Source organism: Ctenocephalides felis, unplaced genomic scaffold, assembly GCF_003426905.1.
Source record: "Ctenocephalides felis isolate EL2017-DRISC unplaced genomic scaffold, ASM342690v1 CF-g0.4_SCAFFOLD_01886, whole genome shotgun sequence".
In the NCBI taxonomy this organism is placed as follows: Eukaryota; Metazoa; Arthropoda; class Insecta; order Siphonaptera; family Pulicidae; genus Ctenocephalides; species Ctenocephalides felis.
The window spans coordinates 163,461,370-163,471,944 of record NW_020538040.1 but is presented as its reverse complement, the minus strand read 5'-3'; positions in this window follow the sequence as shown (position 1 = coordinate 163,471,944).

Here is a 10,575-nt window from a genome sequence, read left to right as displayed (position 1 = left end):
CCTTTTTGTGCTGTGGACCCCTTGGGCTTTGACATGGAATTCTATACACCCGATATAATATTTTTTGTGATTTTCTTACTATACTAAAATTTATTATTAAAAATTTATAGTAAAAATTTATATTAATTTTATACATCCATCAACCGAATTTAAAATAATAATAAACTAGGGGTGCATGGCATCGTGCCTTGATGCAAATTGCTACAACTTCCCGTACCAAATACTAAGATTTTTAAGATTTTTTTTATTAATTCAGACATTTTTGAATTTTTTTAAAAATGTTTGAAATTTTTGAAAATATTAAATTTTTTTAAAAATTTTTATTTTTTTTTTTTAAATTTGATTTTTTTATATTTTAAAACAAAATTAGAACTTATAATCAAATCTCTATAAAATATCTGTTATTATTATGCGCATATATCTAATAATCATTTATGACCACCAAATGGCTTTTTTTTAAACTGTTATCATTAGATCTCCAAAACCGCTGCAAATAGTTAATAGCACGTCTCTGTATCAATAGGAATCGAATATTTTTTAATCATTCAAATCGGTTGATCAGTGCTTTCAAAATCGTGATTGAAAAATTGTATCCAAACATACATTCTACGCACACAACCATTTTTTCTCAGAAAATTATTATACTCTCAGCAAAGAATATTTCCCAGCCTTTCAATAGTCAGCAAATTCTATAAATATTCTTCAGCTACTCATTGTAATTCATACAATACAGTATGCTTCTACTTTTTAATTGTCACAACTTTGCAATTTCTATAAAATCTAATAATTTCTTCAATAAATCCAATTTTTCCTCTTCCAAAAGCATCTACTATAATTCTTAAATGAATGAATTATTACAAAAAAAAAAATTTTAAAAAAATATTGTAAGACACTTTATCTTTGCAATATTGCGGTTCAAGAATTTATCAAAACGTCATATTTAATGGCAGTAAACAATGAGCGATAAATATTTCACAGATAATGGTATTAAAATATTGCAAAATCGACATACAAACAAATACAACATATTGAACTGACAAGTTGAAACTGAGGTGCATATTACGATAAAATATATCGTAAAATATATGATATAGAAGGGCTGGGCAACTTATGAAGCAAATAAATAAATAAATATATATATATATATATATATATATATTGTTCTTGGTTTATAATACAAAAAGGCGGAAGGGAGATATTTGACAACCTTATATATATATATATATATATATATATATATATATATATATATATATATGTTTATAAAATAAAAAAATTCTTAGTAAGCATCCATCCAGATAATAAAATCCAAAATATGTTTCTTAAAATAAATTTTATATATCCACACGTTTTAAGTCTTAAATTTGGCTCTTCCTCAGTGGAAATGTAACAAGTTGCCTTAAAACAAAACCGAACGTAGTCTTCTATTTTCTTCGTCTTCATTCTATTAAATATTTCAATTCAAACTTTTTTTGTAATTTATTGGTTAAAGATTTTACATCATTTGGTCGTTTATCATATGTAATAATTTCACTCTTCATTTGTAAATTTTAATATATACCAATGTAATATTTCTATGTCAAAGTTTCTGATTTTAAATATTATATTATATATTTTATATATGGTATAATGAACTCTCGATAATGCATTCATTATTAACCAATTTTCAGCAACCCATTTCCAAAGTCGCATAGGCTATTGAATAATGGTCACAATAAAGTTCAACCAAGCAACCGACTTTCTTGCAATAAAATATTGAATAATGGTACCATTGAAGTTCAAAAATATAATCTCAGAATAATGGGCCATATATTTGGGAATGTTTTAATTTATAATGAACTATTTCCAAGCTTCTAAAAAATATATTGTAAAATATTGTTTACAAAAATATCTATGTGATGGTATTTTGTTATCCTCCAATGCTAAAATTGACTTGATCGCTACATCACTCCCCGTTCAGTGTTGACCACAAACCTATTCGTAGGTGATCGGAAACACGTTGTATTCAATTGAATGAAACCGATCCTGTGTAATTTAGGAGAGTTGTTAAGTTTACATTTTCTTGCGCTTTCCTCTTCATTTGGTGTGAATAGTACTACTACCGTCTAGTGCGCTATGATTCGAGGTCTTGGCGAACTGGATAAGTAGGCCGGTGGAAAACCAGTGGTCAGAGCTAGTAAATATGCCCGCGATGACCCTAGGTAAAGGCTTACTGGTAGCGGACAGTAAATGATACTACTGGTCAAGACTAGTAAATGTGTAAGCTTGCGTTGACATATATATAAATTTTTGATCAAAACTTGTTAACAATTTTAGTTCAGTTTAGTTTGTATCAATGAAAATGTAATTAAACATGTTTCAAAATAAACTTTTACAATCGACGTATGGTCTCATCATATGGTATAATAAAGATTAATTGAAAAAGTATTTTTAAATTTAAAATTTACTTAAAAACAATATCGTACGTTTAAAGTGAACATAATATGACCTATATTTTAGTGAATTTTCCTCATTCCACAGTGGACAGTAATCGATGTGACGAGTACAGACAACCCTAGCATATTCATCCATTGCTCGGTTTGAGCCGGATCGATAGGCATGCCTCCGATGTCGCGTGCCCCGTGCGACGCGCACGCCGGAACCGAGAAACCGTTGCCCAAACAAAATCAACACAAACGGCAAACGGCAAACGGCGGTTTCAGTTCAACTATAAAACTAACTGATAATTATCAAAAACTGATTAATGAATTATCAACTGATTTTTATCAAAAGGAGTCTCAACTATTCGTCTAGAATTGTTAAATACGACGGAATTTGAGCTAGAAACTAATCAAGTATAATTTAAAATATCAACAAAATAAGTATTAGAAAAGGTTTTAAAAGAAAATCGCCGCTTGACCCAAGTCAACATTGATTCGTGATGACAACTATATTAACATCTTAATTGTTATAAATTAAAAAAAAATCAATACTGTTTTATATTATAATCATTAGAATATTGTTATAATTTATCTATCTAGCGGAAATTCAACTACTCTCTACCATGTGAATATTACAACATCGTTTGTGCAACTAACAATTTAAAATTATAAAATTTGCTATATTGGACCTAAATTGGACAGTTGGAAGCATTATGTTGGAAACGGAGTAAGGTGACAACCTAAAAAAGGCCATTTGTGGGAACTAAAAAATAAAAAAAATAGCGAATCCATCTATTTAAAATTTTGTATATTTATTAAATTATTATACTATTTAAATTTGGTATATTTATACATGTTTTGAGAATTTTTGAAATAAAATATTAAATATTTTTGAAATGGCACGCTATCTCCGGCGGCGCCGAAAGAAAAAGGTTTTCCACTGCTGGAGTGATTGCAGCCTTCCCCGTTGATAAAACCAAAAAAAAAACAAAATCATGTAAAAATAAAACATATTGTCTGTACGATGACTCTCGGGTAAACAAAAAAAATTGACAAAATGGCGGCAAAAGCTATATGTTTTCCAAAATTTTGGTCGTTTTTGGGTTTCTGCCAAAATTTGATTTTGATGAGATCAAAAAACTGGAGGGTCATCGTATGGAGAACTATATAGAGGAGATGCAAAAGAAATTTGATAGCGATCGGATCATTTGTCTCCGAGTAATCACTCCAACAAATTCGAAAACTGCTGTTTCAAGAAAAACGCGTTTAAAGATAAAATAGTCGTTATACTATATACTATATATACTCTTTTAAATGGCTGTAACTCAAAAACTATTTAAGATATCGAATTTTTGAAAATTTCACACTAGGTTTGCCCCTTAAGCTTGGATGGCTAATTGAATTTTTGGGTTTGTTGACGTAGTTCACAGGTAAAATACTTTTTGTTATTACATAGTAGACTATTAAGCTATCAATCCGTAAAAAAGTTTTTCATAGAAAGATGGAAAATCAAATCCAAAATTTTTATCATATTTTGCTTTTTTTGTTTCGGCAAGGTAAAAAGGCATCTTAAAAAGGTATAAGCTGTTTCGAAGTCTTAAAAAAAACGACAGTGTCCGAAGTGGTTTGCCAAATTTCGTTCTAGTGATTTTTCTGTCAAGGATGAAAATAGCTCTGTTTGTCCAGTTGGAGTTGATTAAAAAATAGTTGTCAACTTTGAACTGTTATCACCAACCGAACGATCAATTTTGATGTCTCCATTAAACAACTAACGAAATTAAATTGTTGAAAAAAGCGGCCTGAATTGTCAAATCGAAAATGTGATATATTCCACTCGGCAAAAATCATTGGAGCCTCATTGGGATATTTCATCACATCTACCATATAGTCCTGACCTTACACCATAGATAGTTTCGATCTTTAAATAACTCCTTGCATTTAAAAAATTCAATAATTATGGTGTCAAATTGTGCCTGGTTCAATTTTTTACTAATAAAAACTAGAAGTTTTATGAAAGCGGAATAATGATGCTGCTAGAAAGATAGCAAAAAGTAGGTGATTAAATCGGACAATGCATTTCACAAAAAAGTTATTTAGTTTCTTGAAAAAAATGTCGATTTTCTAACAAAAATCCGCACTTACTTAGTTTCCAACTTAATACAATGCCACAATTTTACATATTTAGGCACAGTAATAATAATAAGTCCTATATTAATTCTACTATATTACATTAACCCTTTCGAATCGGATGCCGCCGCTCCAGCGGCAAAATACATAAAAATTCCGGAATTCGGGAGTGGAAAGGGTGAATTGTCGTATTTTTGCCATGTCAAATCTGATGAATTATGCATTTCTTACTATACAAAAGATGGAATTTTCCGAAGATTAGCGGATATAGCTTTGAGCATTCAATAAGAAATTCAAGGTTTGATACCTGTCTCGGACAGCCTGATATTAAGCAGTAGTGACATCGAATTCTGTATGAAAATATAGAAAAGCAATACGCTTGAAGTGAAAATAGCACGTACCCGGCATTGTTGCATCCAAATTAGTTGATAAACTCATCAAAAAGAAGAGATGGGCTAACCGTTGGGTTGTCTTCTATAATATCAGGTGATTAAGAAGTCATCACACCAAGTTCATATGACTATTGAGTTCTAATTGCTGTTAACAATGTATATTAAAAAAAACTATACAAAGAATAAAAATGAAGAAGTATATAGGGCAGATGTGACTGCAGATTAGGATTGTCATATTGGACAATTTTGATGCGAAAATAAAACTTCTTTCCAAAAAGTTGGTAAAAGATGAAACGATGATAAAATGATGATCTACATCTTATTACAACCCTTAGCAATCTATTTTAATCTTTACTATTACTGTTAAACTACTCTTTAGTGTTAAATTTTAGTTTCAAAATTAGCGAACAATTGCTTTCGAAGAAGTACTTTAATCGCAAAAACAAATATTTAAAAAGAAAATTATCATGAAAGTGTGCAAGTTTGTTGTGATCTTCAAAAAAGTCTTTGCATAAACAGAAGATAAATGCTAAATCCATATTAAATTTCCTATGGTAGAAATAAAATTAAAACAGTCCCTAAATGTTAAGATAGTGATAAAATAATTACCGAGATTAACTGCAATCGTCTAGTAATAACACTTGTGCATTAATTTGCATAAGAACAACGCAATATTTATTCACAGCAATTGAAAGTAATTACCATATGACAAACTTCTGAATGATAAATGGATAAAGAAGGTACTTTTGCGCAATAATGACATAATAAAAATATATAATTAAAAATATATAATATATTTATACTACTAGTGCTTACAGGGTTAAATAATGGTTATATTCGTGAGATGATTGCAAACTAATTCAAATAATTTATTTATTAGAACAATAATATTGCAGCCTGGGAAAAAGGCATCTAATCTGATAATTATTTTATTCAGGAAACATATGGAGAATTGAAAGCCAAGGAAGCAAAAATTTGAAACATGTATTAATGGTCAATATTAAACAAAGCAGGGTTAAAAACTAAAATTTTCACAAAATGTGAATCTAAATCTAATGAAGGGCTCGCTCGTACTTAAGTGGTTAGAACGACCAGACCTAAATCAGAGGTCTTAGGTTCGATCCCGCTTCCAGTAACCCGTTGTCAAGCAGTAGTGACAACAGTTTTTACTTGGAAATATAGATTATTGTTTCCAAGCGAAAAGAGTCCTAATCTAGCAATGCATCAATAAAATATTCGCTCAATTACAGAAATTGTAATAATAAAATTTATTACACAGGGATGAGACAACTGTTTGGGTTGCCATCTGTAGAACCGACTAGTATTTAATATAGTATTAAATTAAGTCGGCACAATAGCTTACAGTACTCTTAAGTTCTGATTGCTGTTCATTAATAATAATAAAAAATAACAAAATAGGTATCAAAAGGGTCGCAAAATGAAATCAAAACCCAAAAACTCAACAATCTTTAAACTATCCACACTTTTGCAAAAAATGTTGTGATTTAGTGATTTCACACTTAACATATGTTAATAAATAAATAATATTATTTGATAGTGGAAAATTGTGAAAGTGATATCATGCCATGCAAATATATAAGACTTGATTGCAAAGTAATTCAATAACACGATTTATAAAAAACTAAATCATTAGAGCTTTAAAATACAAGTCGTCTCATTCAAAACTTATTCTCGTTTTTTTTTATTAAGACTCTGAATAGGAATTTATCAGGATTTTAACAAGGTCGTAAATAAATTGTCGAACAAAATGTACATACACAGATGATAGCCACTTTAAACCAGTGGTGTACGGCATCGTTCCTTAAGGCAAATTGCTGGAACTTCCTATACCAAAAATTAAAAATTTTGAAAAAGTTTTAAATTTTTTGGAAAACTTCGAAAAATTTAGATTTTTGAGAAATTTTGAAATTTTTGAAAAAATTGTTTTTTTTTGTATTCTGAATTGTTTTGAATATTTTGAACATTTTTTTAAAGCAATTGCGCTACATTGTTGTTTTAGAGTCAAAATATTGAAGCGCGTAAGCGTCGCATTGTAGTCTAGCATGTAAACCTTGGTACGAAACCCATATAAATATACACAAAATTTGTACTCTTATAATATAATATATCTGATAGTTCGATGTACATATGTCTAATAATCATTTTTGTCCGCCAAAAGGCATTTTTTTTTACTTTTGTCATTGGATATCCAAAACCGGTCGACTTGCCTTTCCAAAAATTTAAACAGTTCATTTTCTCAATACAAGTGAAATGTTTATTGAATTATTAAAATCGCACGCTCCGTTTCCTCAGAAACTAAATGACCATTCTTTTGCACTTTTTGCCTCGTATCTTCGAAACGGCTATACCTGCCATAGCCAAAAACTAATCAGCACGTTTCCTTATCAATAGGAATCGAAAGCTTTTTGAATCATTCAAATCGGTTGATCCGTGTTCTAGAACCCACCGACAAAAAATTGTATTCGCACATACATATATACATACACGCACACATCGGGCTTATCTTCATCGTTTTAAACGACGATGATTCTCTCGAGTGCCCAGTTTGCAAAGGAGTTAATGAAGATTCAGAGCATTTTTCTTCGAGTTAATAAATTGTAGTCTATAATGAAATGAACTGGAAACAATCCTAAAACAGAGGATTCGACCAGAAACACTAATGGTAGCAATGCTATCATCAGAAAATGTCTACAAAACGCCAGTGGTACGTATGTTTCAGAAGTCCTCATAGCACTGCGTTACAATGAGAGGAAAAGAGCGAAGGAAAGATGTATAACATCTTAGGCACCAGAAGAAAAAGCAGTTGCTAGATCCTCCCCCCACGAAGTAAGGCGATTTTCATGGGGCCTTGCTTGCCATGTCTTAAGGAACGCGAAGGTTTTGGTCGGTATTTGTTCGGACGTCTTTTCGTTTTATTATATTGGCCATGAAGGTGACAAACTTCAGGGCATTAAGCTTTACACGGAATGGTTGCTACCCCTGGTAGACGGGGTAGCGGAGTGTTTTAATTGAACTAGTGGTTCACTTCTAAAAGTAAAGTCCGCTTAACAACATGTAAATAACCAATAAAAATAAATATATCTTCTTTCATTATAACTTAGTAACAAATCAGTGATGTAATTAGAACTGCAACAAATACATAATATTCAAACAAATCAGTGTTTAATACAGTCCACAGCTACAAGGGTACAACCCAACAACCTGAATTATCGAAGGAGAGTTTTAATAAATTCTATAACTACGTAACAAAAGTACAGTATTAACAATGTTGAGCCCGACATATCCAGACAATTTGCGTCTGTTGAATACGTAAACGTAATTCCTTTGCTGTATACATACATACACACATACATCCATTTTTTCTAAGGTGTTCCAAAACGTTCAGAAGGTTTTAAGAACGTAAAGATATATAAACATTTTAATTTTCGGTTTTTTCCGTTATAGTAACAGCTTACCCTGCGGGAAGTTAAGAAAATTGCAGAATAAATTAATAAACAATTTTTAAAGTAAATTATTAATATAAACAAATAGCATGTTGAAATAAATAAATCAATTCAATCAAGGAATTCAACTATTGTTTTATAACACGTTGGCTGTGAAAACAAATCATGTATGGTAATTATAATGTGATCAAGTATGTAAAATACTGTCAATTACATCCGATTATAGTCGATTTTAAGGTCACTTAGGCACATATGATTTTCGGATTCTAGAGATCAAAATAAGATACTTTGCTGAAGAAACTATACGTCTAAAATGAATTCTGATGTCCCGTGCATTGACCCAAAGATAAGAGTTAAATTTTGAAAAACCTCTGAGGGGGGGGCCTAAGGTGTGTACCACGGGCATGGGTAAATCGTCACATAGGCACATATGAATTTCGGATTCTACGGATCAAAATAAGATACTTTGCTGAAGACACCATACCTCTAAAATCAATTCTGATGCCCCGTGCATTGACTCAAAGATAAGAGTTAAATTTGAAAAAACCTTTCAGGGGGGGCCAGGGGTTGAACCACGGGCATGGGTGGATCAGCCTTCCAAAGTTAGTGGGGGTCGGTCATACATTTGGATGGATTGGGGGTCGGTCATACATTTGGTCTTTAAAAAAATCCATCGAGGTCAAAAGAGATTTTTTAGAATTTTAATCATTATTTTTGGGTCAAGTCAATGCACGGGACATACACCGACTTCGATACACCGACACATCCAGTAATCCGACACCCTATCGACCAAATTTTTGGAAGTTTTAATATTATTTCCAATCTATGTTAAAATTTTTTACTTTTCCACTATAATCCAGTAATCCGACATCCTCCGGTTTTTAATAGCGTATATACGTATTTAGGACATATAATATGTGTAATAACCTGGTAGTATGCTGCTAAACTAATTTTTTATTACAATAAATTCTATACAAGAATCTGATTGACAGTCCACTACAAGTCTTAACAACTATAGGTACATTTAATTAATTATCTATCAACTCACCGGTATAATAACTTTTAGTCCTCCTAAATTCACTCATAAAACCATACACAAAACTAGAATAAGTTCAAAACATTTGGGCTTTCAAAAAAATCATTGCAACAAAAAATTTTAACTAAAAAACTTTTTTGTTTCCAGTTTGTACGGCTACTGAACGAGACTTGGAAACAAAACTTATTACTCCGACACGGTAACATCACAATAACAGTTTGAAATAAAGTTATAATACACTGATAATGTCACTGAATTTAATTATTATTAAGCCCAAATTAATGTAATGTCAACCATTTCAATATAAAACATGTGCACTTGTACAACATTTAGTAACAAATGGTTGAGGTTATAAATGCATGCCTTGCCGCACGTGACAACAGGAATGAACTTGCAGACGAACAGATTCTTATAGGAATACCAATAGAATAATGTTGCAAAAATTTTGCAATAAGAATCAAACATAATTACCATTCTTGATATATAAAGATAAAAATTGGTAAAGAAGCAAACAACGTACCAGTATATGAAATGAATAAAATAAAAAAAATGCGTTCTTATAAATAAAATAGAAAATGATAAAATCAAAAGATATACCAAAATTGCAAATAAATCAGAATATTCATGAACTGGACCGATAATTTTTTTTTAAATTAAATACTCTAAAAACAAAGAAATACAAACGGATGAAGCTAAATCAATCACATATATAACTAATTTTGAAACTCATTCAAAATTACACATTAGAAATGATTAATTCAATTTAATATCATTATTTGAACACTACGATGTTTCTTTTATCGTGTTATTACAAGTATGAATATGCTGAAAAATAATATACATACAGTGTCGAAAAGTACAAAATATATGATCCAAAGATTTCATTTTTAAATTCTAAAAATTTGTATAAAAAAATCTCATTCAGTCTTTATAGTTCGATATTGAAGACTATTGTATTTGCTGTAAACTATTGTTGATGTACATAATTTATACTGAAATTTGTGAAATTTGATGTACATATAAAGAAACATAGATATCTTATTTATTAATATATTTGTAAATAATTGTGTACTCAGTATTTAGGTTTCGATATTCAGACATTTGGTATCCAGATATTAATAGATTCAGGTATTTAA